Below are 11923 nucleotides of genomic sequence, written 5' to 3'. Positions count from 1 at the left end.
TTTTATAGCATTGAAATGCTTCATAAATGAGAATTTTTTTCTATTCTTGCAAAATTTCTTACTCTAAGATTATTAAAATAACAACCAACCAAAACTTTTTGAAACATTTTATTACGTAGTTCTTCGTAGTAATGCGTTGTAAGGACGCGGGGGTGGGAAATGTCCGCCATCTTGGTTCACGATTTCCCGCCGAAAATTTCCACTACAGAATCACAAACAAACAATGAACTTGAGCCATTAATCCCATAACGCCCTAAGTTTCAAGCTATTATTTCTTAAATTTAACCCTTCAAACTGTATTACCCAATACTTATTGTTTTAATAGTACATTTTCAGAGGTTGGTAACTCGTAGGAAACGTATCTATATAAATAAAATTACTTACCTGCTTAAGATTTCTCTTTAAAAAATAATATAATTAAGACTGTATTAGTCTAAATGATTGTATCTTAATTTAAAACAGGTAATAATGAAGGTATATAAATAAATAATCAAATAAATTGGAATATATATAATGAGCTGAATAAGTAAGTACCTACTTAACTACTTATTTATTGCAAATTCTCTGTTTGTCAAACCCAAACAACTATTCGTTCATTCATATCATGAGTATATTAAATTAATAAGCTTAGTAAATCAAACACAAGAAAATACTAAGCTTAGTAAAACAAACCATATATAACTTCATAGCTAATACTTAAATGATTAAACATAACACAAACAAACTTTATCATGTTTTCTCAGCAGCCATTTACTCGTAAACTCATAAAATAACCTACGTATGATAATATGTACGGAGATTTATTTTGGGTTCCTTTAGCTATAAAGAAAAGCCTACGTAATAGAGGTGGAGTACTTGCTTACATACTTTATGATTTCAATACAATAATCCAAACCATAGCAATGTTTTGTATTTTTTCCTATTGGGCATGGCAAAATAACCTCAACATGTATTAAATTTCCTTGTTTCCTTTGGTATTAACTTTCATTGGAGATACTTTATCTTTACAAAGATTTTATAGCTGAATAACTTTGTTTATTTGCTCGTTTGCTTGATTTAACGTGTTCATGACTGATCTGTGATTGCTATAGGATATATGTACACACCACAGGCGAAGCCGAATGTTGATAAACTTTTAACAAAGTAAATATAACAGCACCGAATGGGAAAATTGTGTTTAATGGGTTTTTGGGCTTTCAGGAACGTTTGCAAAAGTGCCTGGAGGATAAGGGATCTTACACCGATTCTTATGTCATTTCTCAAACTATTGACATGATTGTTTTTGTGCTTGCTATTGAATCTAACGTAATATTACTAACCGACTTCAAAAATGAAGGAGGTACTCATATCGACTGTATTTTTTTGTATTTGCAACCGAACCGACTAACTGTAACTTGTCATGTTGTCCCGTTTAAATTTGGTCCTGCTAACACAATTTGAAGACAGTTTAGATTTTGTAAGCATAAGAGTGGGGTCTGGTCAAGAAATAAATAAATATACTAACTCTTCACCGCTACACTATTGAGTTACCTTATTATTATACAAATACTTTCTACTTATTAACTTTATAAGAGCATTTAATTAAATTATGTAACATAGGTATAAGCTCAAAGGGTCCCATGAGTCGAAACTAGGTCAAAGGATCGATACAAGGTCGAAATGTGGGGCCGGGTTCTGACAAATGCAATTCTGGAATGATTAATTGATAATGTTCAGTACATTCTTTCATACTGTTTCTTTTTATTGTCTAATTATTTGATAAATTAAAGGGAGATGTTAACTGAAATGATAACAAAAATTCATTCATTGAATAAATGGAAAGTGTGAGAAAGATGGCGGAAGTGCAGTTGTCTTATGGTACTAGCAACAATTATCAACAAATATTTTGTAATCTTAAATAAGGGATAAGAGGGAGGGATAGGATAGGATTTGTTTATGAGGAGTATTAAAGGAAAGGAAAGGAAGCGGCAATGACAGGCATTCGGCTGCCGTACTCGTCTTATACAACACTTTAGATTTCCCATGCTACTATTTCACGGCTAACTGTGGGGGTGCGGTACCTCCCCCGGTGCAAGCAGGCCCAATGCGTGTCGAAGTGTGCTTAACTCCCACACATTATACGTATAATATTAATCCTATTTATAAAGAGAAGTGCAAAATGATTGTTGATTTTATTTAAAACTACTTCTTTTGAAGAGAGAAAGAGACTTGCAAAAACTAAGTATTAAAAACTGACCGATGGTTACTACCCCCCACTAAAATTATTTTAATATCGGTTTAATAGATCCAGAGATAACACCCTGAAATGTCATAACGTCACAAAATTCACAAACTAATCCTACTAATATTATAAATGCGAAAGTATGTAAGGATTTGTGTGTGCTTGTTGCTCTTTCACGCAAAAACTACTGAACCGATTGCAATGAAATTTGGTACGTAGATAGCTGAATAACTGGATTAACACACTTTTTATCCCGATATTCCTACGGGATATGGACTTACGAAACCGCGGGACGCAGCTTTATACCTTTATTAGCTTTATTAGTACCTTTATAATATTGGTAAAATTAGGTGATAAATACAGTTAATTTAAGTTTTTACTATGTCATTATTTCCCATTAAGAATATCAACTGCTATACAGTAAATCATATCTTATTTACATCTTTGTTTGAAAACCTTCTGAATAATTTAAAAGATGTGGCTTGATAATGATAAGTTTGAGGGAGAACGAGGTGATTAAAAGGATTCGGAAGCTACTAGAAGGCTTTAAAATTTTACCATAATTGATCTGTTCTATTTAAACTCCCATGTACTTTGACTGATGATTCGTTTTTTATCTTTCACTTGGAAGCATTCAAAGAGGTGCAGCTGTTTTGTCACCTAGACTAAAAAAGTGTCACATTTCAAGTCAAATTAAATTCTTATTACAATATATAAAGTAAGTAGGTGCTTCAATAGATTGCAATATGAAACAATTTAAATTGATCAAACGTAATAATTCTCCATCAATTTTATATTCATATCTATTTAAGCACATCCTTGTGAAGTGTGCCATGAATGTCCTACATTGAACCCTGAATTTGACTACAGGAAGTAAAGGAAGCAATGTAATTGCTTACCCTACTCGCTAAGTGTGAACAGGCGAATTGGGTACAGAGGGCATTGTTGTGAGGACACGTCCTGGGATATTACGTTTCGTACTAGCTGTTCGCCCTGGCTTCGCTCATGGTACATACATAGCCTATGTTATTCAGTGAAGTTGCAGCTTTCTAATACAAACTTTTCCTCTTCATAATATTAGTGTAGTTTCCCTGTCATAATTTATTGGGGAAATATTTGCAACATAAAACTGCGTGAAGCGCTGTGGACCGTAATATGAGATTTCAGGCCATAATCCACCACGGTGGCTAATTGCGGGTTGCTGGATGTCACAAGTTTTGAATCTTGGACATCGGCTTCCTCACTATGTTTTCCTTCAGCGTTTCGAGCACGAGTGGTGGAGCACGAGTGGTGGAGCACGAGTGGTGGCATGCAGTGGGTTTCGAGATGTGGACAACCATTCAGATTAACTATACTACATACATAACATCTGTACCCTATCCTCAGACTTATCCCATGCCGGGTTACATGTGCATTCAACCGGATCACCAGCATCCGCAGGTCGGCGGATGTGTCTCACGCTCCCGTGGGATCAGTCGCCCCCATCGCAATCACTGCGACTGGCTTACCGCGCTTCGGTGAAAGTGTATGGATCTAATGCTAAAATAATGAATCTTCAGGAAATCTAATACAATCGTGTTAGGGATAAATGTAAATTTATTGTAAACTAACTGTTCGCTTCGGCTTCGCTCGTGGTACATATATAGCCTATGTCTTCTGTGCAGTTGCAGCTTTCTTACGGTGAAAGAATTTTTGAAATTGGTTCAGTTGTTTTGCGTGAAAACCTAACAGACATACAAAATACATTGATTCCTCTATATAATATAAGTGTAGATGAGCTTAAAAAGTAGCTTTTGAGCTGTTTCGATGTTGGATTGGTTCAAGATACATATTTTCAATAATACTAATTACCTACCATTTTAGTTAGTGATTTGAGGTTCTGGTCATTCACGTTAAAATTGCATAATCTCCATTTATATGGATAAAACTGTCAAATTATGGACAACGAAAAATCCATAAAATCAACATTAGTTTATAGCATATTTAGTTTTATAGCGTTGATATGCTTTAAAACTAAAAAAGACGCGGGTTCGAATCCCGCCTCTGGATATTTTTTTTTCTATTCTTTAAAATTTCTCATCAATATTATTTTCTGAAAATAATATTGATGAGAAAATTAATATATGATATTTTAATATTTAACTGTCTAATATAACATAAGAACGATTGACTTATCGTTCTTATGTTATGTTATTATCTGCAGGCGCTCTCGCTTCTCTTTTCAACAAGATCTGTCTCATTTAAATTTAAATGTTATGTGTATATTTAAATGTATAATAGAAAGAAAATTCACACAACATAATGGAAATTTGGGATATAATGAAAATAAAACTAGTTCCTTACTAATGCAAAAACTGTGAAAGCATGTTTGTTGGTCCTTATTTCACGTCGCAACGGAACGGTTTTATGATGCGATTTTATTATTTCACGTACGTAATAGAATTAGGTTATTAAATACTAATTAATAACATAAAATACAGTGATTTTTTGCAAGAATTAATGAATGAAAAATTCCTTTAGAAGTTAAATTACATACCTTAAATTTATTTTTACTTACATTAACCTTTAGGAAAATTCCTTATTGTAACCATAAAGAACACATTTTAAACTTACTGCTATGTGTTTCAAGTGAGAATAGAATGGTCAATGACCCTTCTGTTTCAATTTCGTGTCATTTTAAAAAATAAAATTCACTTAAAATTCCTTCTCGCATTTCAACACTGGTTTATTTAATTTGATTAAAGAGTCGGGCAAAAACCTTACTCTTACATGAAATTAAGAAATATAAACGTTATCCTTAAAACATAGTCTTTTTGATTAATAAGTAGATAGTAGTAAAAACTGCCACTTCTCTTGGGTTCTTCAATTCTCTCTTTCCCTTAAAAGGTTTTTAAAGTTTAAATTATAATCTCGATAAGAACCTCATTTCTGCTTTAAAAAAAACGTAAAAAAAATCCCAATTTGTAGAGCCGTTTTTCGTTATTTAGCCGTTATCCGTGATTCATTATTATTTATATAGATATCTTCTTTTTACGATATTCGACTTGCATGCAGCTCATCAATTCAGTAATTATTCCCAAGAATGAAAAAGCAAATTTTATTTCACTGCCATCTAGTGTACAGGATCTGAGAAAAGTAGTGTCAACAGAGGGTGAAGTCATTATCATACTACTCTTTGGTGAGGACCTTATTATCATAGTTATGAACCTCAAAGCCACACAATGTAGTTTTATCTCAGAACGCTAGATAGCGTGATATTAAATCTGATATAGAACTCTATTTTGTATAGTTACAGGTTATAATGCATCAAGAATAAATTTAATGGATATGCAATTGAATATGTTAACTAAGCAATATATAAAACTAATAATTTTTAAAACAAACAAAAATTTAACCGACTTAAATATTCTGCGTACATCCCATCCACTGAAAGTCAACCCAGGCTGCATCAGTCATGTTATGATGGAATTTAGATCAGGATATTATGGTAAAATCCATTTATCTACAACATTTTGTGCTTGAACTAGTCACTGTTGAGGAGTTCCCTCGCCGGATGATCATGATGATAATATTATGACGGATATATCATCATTATAGCAGGCTATATTATAATTAAATCCATTTAAAAAATGTCTGTGCTGTTCCCTCGAGGAGTTCCACGATCCACCTTCAGACTCCATTATTAGATCATTTCAAAAGTACCTACCAGATTATTGTATTGTAACCACAGATAACATAATACTGTATTTGATTGTACCAACCTAAAATAAGTATGCAAAACATTTGAGCAATCGAAAGCGGGAAGTTCTTCAAATTTGACTTTTTAGTTTTTTTTTGTATTTTTATTTACTTATGTTGTTAGTTTTCCTCGATTTCCATGAGATTTTATCATAAGATACTGACGATAGCAGTACCTCTGGACAGCCTTTCGAAATGGAAAAAAAAATTGAATCGGTTCACAATTGCCCATACTATCCATTAGCATATTTAAGAAATACGCATATACAATTCGACATCTTTTGTTTTTGGGAATCGGTTCAAAATGTAATTTGTTTATCAGTTATATTAAAAATAAAAACAAGCACAAACATTAGTATTTAGCGAACTATGAACTTATAAATATTTTCACTTTATCACAATATAGTACTCAAAAGTAGTAATACATTCCGAGATGTACCTATCTCGGATCTATTAATCCCAAGTTAGGTTAGGTTAGTTATTATTTCGGCTACAGTAGAAGTTTTGTAATAAGTGAAATCTTGGTTAATAATATCCACGAAATATAACAAACTATTGTTAAAACAAATACACATTTGATCGAAATGGTAATTGCGACGGTAATACATGTAAAAAGATTATAAAGGTACGTTTACAAAATATATTTTGGTGCTGATTTTCTGCATTTTCTTGTCATTGTTACATATCCTTTTATATACTAGGTGGAAAGACCTTGAATCACCTGTCACTGATGCTTCCTAAATACAATAATAAATCCTATCCTGCTTCCTATCCTATCCTACTAATATGATAAATGTGAAAGTTTGTAATGATGTGTGTGTGTGTGTGTTTGTTACTCTTTCACGCAAAAACTACTGAACCGATTGCAATTAAATTTGGTAAGTAGATAGCTGGACAACTGGAATAACATATAGGTAACTTTTTATCCCAATATTCCTACGGGATACGGACTTACACGGGTGAAAGCGCGGGGCGCAGCTAGCTCATAATATTTGTGCGGTATAAAGGCAAGTGAGTGAGCTGTATCTACAAGCTAATTAATTGTTATTGATATCATAATGAAAAACAAAGGTATTTAATCAGTGCGTCCTACCAACCATGACCTACGGAGCCGAGACGTGGACACTCACAGTACGACTGGTTCACCAACTAAAAGTCGCTCAGCGAGCTATGGAGAGAGCTATGCTCGGTATTTCTCTGAGGGACCAAGTCCGAAATGAAGCAATTCGCCAGAGGACAAAAGTTATCGACATAGCTCAACAAATTAGCTCGCTGAAGTGGCAGTGGGCCGGTCATATGTGTCGCAGAACGGACAACCGCTGGGGCACACATGTCTTAGAGTGGAGACCGCGTCTTGGTAAACGTAGCGTAGGACGTCCTGCTACCCGGTGGAGTGACGATATCCGCAGGGTTACTGGCCATAATTGGCAACAAAGAGCTACCGACCGGGCTCAATGGCGTGCCTTAGGAGAGGCCTATATCCAGCAGTGGATAGTTAAGGGCTGATGATGATGATGATGATGATATCATAATGAACTAATTCACCCCCGTAAAAAGTAGCCTATGTCACTCTCTAGCACCCTAACTACTCTTCACAAATAAATCAAAGCTTAAAATCGTTCCATTGTAATGAGCAAGAAAGAGAAACAAACACAAATTCGCATTTACAATAATTAATATTAAGGATTTGTTTCTATTTGCACGTGAAATATTTTCTCTTCGCTACTTAGCATTTAAATGCATCCTTATAAGTCTCACAGAACATTTGGAGTATTTAGAATATATGAATGAACGTTTATATATCTCAGAAATATAATTAAATCCATCGATGACTAATTTGGGACCTTCATAATTATTTGTATAAAAGCGAAATCTTCCCAATGTAACATGACCTTTACGTGAAGAAATTATCACCATTCGGCCATTTTAGCCGCGCAATTTAGCATATTTAAGTAAATCATTAAACTAACAATATTGTGTGCATGCGTGATGTAACCACAGATTATGTAGCTTGCCTTGATGTATGCACAGACTTAGAATGTGAAAATTGACTTTAGAATGAGCTAAAATTTAATCGTATGGTTAATCTGAAATTCGACAGTTTCAAGATCTTTCTATTAACAGTAGTTTTTTATCCGGTCCTTTAGATAGAATATAGATTGCATGAAAGTAACATTATGTATAAACGAACCAGTTCTTAAAACTTCAATGGTAAAACGATGAAAAAAGTGAAGTCCCGTGTCCCCTAGTGAGGTAGGGGGCAGATGATGTACATCCGTTTCACTGATAGATTTTCTTGAGGGACAAGTAGGTGATCAGCCTTCTGTGTCCTGCCAGACCGAGACATTTTTTTTTGTGCGTCCCCACCGGGAATTGAACCCACGGTTCTACGCTCACGCGTTATCCACTGTACCAAGGAGACGGTCAGCTTGAAACGATGAAGCTTCTTGTTATTTCAGCGGCTCATCATTTTATGAGCACCGTAAGATTCGCCGATGGTTTCTATAAAGAGTGGCAACTCTATGTTACTTTGGAAATTAAAAAACATGTTAATGTGACGGTTAGGGAAAATATGAGATGCACCTTCGAACTTGTAAGATTGTAATATTAATGTAAAGTGCTACGTGCTTCTCTCTATATATACTTGCATATAAAAGTGGTTTGGTAGAATTATTTTGTTTCAGCCAGTTAATTGGGTTTTATTGTGTTTGTTTAATTTTTAAGTTGTTTCAAATAAATTACAAATACAATATTAATTAAATATATGTGTAAATTTTTAAGATGTATATAAGGGCTTATAAAAAATAGGATCATTGTATATATGTTTATTTTCATTTATATTATATTATATAGAAATTAAATATTATAATTGACGTATGTACACTACACGACAGTTTATTAACTAGGCACTTGGCAATATTGCAATCTGCTCGGTAGACAAATTAAGGAGTGGTCTTGCCAGGATTTTAAACATCAGTAAAATGTGTTTAATTTTACTGATCACGTCAAAATGCGACCTTCATCGATAGACATAAATTAGTATTCAATGTACAGAGCTTATATGGGTATAAATGTCGATATTGCGTGGTTGTGAATATTAATTTTTATGATGATAAGTTTCCCGCTCTCGGCCTTTTGATGAATGACTTACAGTATACACTTGACGGCCATGTGTGAGATGTTTAAAGAGCTTTCCTTAAAATAATTCATAAGTTATAAATATTATTAAAAACTTAATACAATATCATCGAGAAGTTATTGTACAGATTAAAATAATTATTGAAAATGTGAAATTGTTTTTATATGTATAGATTAAAAATGTTGAAATTTTTCATTTGTTCTGATTAGGTACTTCATCATATAATAACACTAGGGATCCTTCTCCTCCTCCACAGTCTATTACCAGATTAAAAATATCAAAAAGGTTGTATACCTACTTTATTTTTGGGAACGTATAGTTATCACAAAATCTTAAAAAACTTTCTGGCTGGTTATAGTTATTATAAAAAACATATTTTCTCTTCGTTCTAATTTCAAATACACAACAGATATTTTTCGTCCCGCGAAATTTGACGGTATTAGTTACTAGTTACTAATTATTATATTACCATTGTGATCCTAAAGTGTTGTAGTGCATTTAAAAACATTTAAAATATGATTATGAAGAAGTTTTACAAGATTTTATAATTCGGGGCTATACTTAACCATTGTCAGGTTGACTATTTTTATTTTTATACTTTATGTAAACTCTATGTCAATTTTACTTTTTAACTTGGCCCATAGTAAATAGTCAATGAATTAATCATTCAAAATAGCATTTTACTATCTACATCAAATGAAAAATTCGCGCGCTTCGCTACCATTTTCGACATTATGCATTTTATGGTACTTACCTGATAAGGAATGAATTTTTCTTTAACAAGTCTCACTGATAAATATATAAAATTAGATCAGCTTAAAACACAATATTTCATTTGACAATATTATATGTAAAACCTTGCTTTATTGACATAAATAAATGAATATTGTTGTTTTAAAGAATGGCTAATATTTGTTCGCTTTACAAAATGCGTGTGTTTAGATGAGCATCGTTTAGCACACAGCATGATTTTATTATTTGTTGAGACTCAATTAATTATGAAGTTTTTGTACCATTAATCATTAGAAATATAAGACTATTGTATTATATGTAATATTTACATATAATGCATATATTTTCAAACTTGAATTAAGTAAGAATATGATGTTAATTGTGCTTTGTAAAAACACAATATTGATATAGATATTACAAGGAATTAAAAATATAATTTTAGTTTGATTGTTGGGTTGAACATGGTAATCTCAGGAACGACTAGTAACTGTAGTTCGAATTGAAAATTTTTTAAATTGTGTTGGATAGTCCTTGCATCGACGAAACGATTTAAATTTATTAATTGCTTTACTAATAAATATAAATATTTTGTATTAATTTTTCAACACCAGTAAATTGTATCATTTGTATTATTATTCAATCATGATAATATTGTCAGAGTACATAATAATCCAGATAAGTATAAAATTTGCAGCAGGGTAAATAAACAGAAAGATGGATCCAGTTTCGCCTGATTATTTGTAGAGATATAAGCTACGTGCCAATGAATTAAAATAAACTGCAATTACCTTAAATAAAGTTTTGAGCCTTATCAATCGTCCAATAAGATTGTATCATAAGACAAATAAAAGAACAAATTCATGGAAAGGCATGGAACGCGCGTCTTTTATTTGTGTCTGAGGCGAATCTTACTCCGTTAGTACTCTGACCTCCAAGGTTAGATAACGTCATAATATAAACAGCTATCTTATTTTCTATTAATTGTTGAAATGATATACTACAATGGGCATGTTTGCATAATGATCAAATTGCTCTTTATGCGGTGGGACGCAAGTTTTAATTTTGTGTTTTAGAGATAAAGATTTTATTATATTTTACATCACTAAAGTTTTTTTATTTCTCTTAATAGAATAAGATTCAGATTAGGCTTCATTATTAAAAGTAACATAAAAAATAAACAAAAAAGCACAAAATAGATATTTAACTAAGACAGAAAAGCGAAGCATATATAAAATAGAGCCCGATTATATTTCAATTTATTTAAAGTTAAAGTTTTTCATAATATAAGAAGATAAAACCAATAACAACAACCAACATTTTTTACCTAATAATCTTTTACCTAATAACAGTTGGAGAGTGAGTGAGATATACTTATAAGGTATATTATCAAATAATATCCATATTACCTACTCAGGTAGGTACTCACTCAGCATAATGAGTTTTATCGTTCATTTGTTTCTCATTTTTACAAACAGCATTCATAACTTGTGTTGCCCATGTCTGTCCCATGCGATTCTTTTTTTATGTCATAACGGTCAGTAGTACTGGTGGTCCGCCTGATGGTAAGCGATCACCACCGCCCATGAACATTCGCAAAAATAGTGTGTCTGCGAATGCGCTCCCCGGAAAATAATTATTAAGAGATGATTTTTAGTATGTCATAGCGGGCCACTGATTTAGTGTTTGCCTGGCGGTAAGTGGTCACCACCTCCCATGAGCATTCGCAGAGGTAGTGCCTCTGAGCCTGCGCTGCCCGATTTTAAGAGCTAGGGGATAAGGGCAAGAATTGACAACTGAAGAGTAGAAATGGACTGGGAAGGGTGAGGAAAAGGAAACGATCCGATCCTTTACTCACCGTACCATACACAGTAGCATGCTATTATTTCACGCCGATTTTCGGTGGGGGTGTGGTACTTCCCCGTTGGGAGCTGGCCCAATTTATGTCGAAGCGAGCTCGACTCCCACATCAAAAATATGTTGTTTTTTCACTTCACCTCATTATAGTTAAGCTCTAAATTATAATTTTAATATACTAGACTACGTTAAAACATAAATTACCTATATACCTAGGGCCTTTTTTACCTAACTTTGTT

The sequence above is a fragment of the Zerene cesonia genome, chromosome 28, assembly GCF_012273895.1.
Source record: "Zerene cesonia ecotype Mississippi chromosome 28, Zerene_cesonia_1.1, whole genome shotgun sequence".
Taxonomy (NCBI): domain Eukaryota; kingdom Metazoa; phylum Arthropoda; class Insecta; order Lepidoptera; family Pieridae; genus Zerene; species Zerene cesonia.
Note: the sequence above shows the minus strand (reverse complement) of the source record.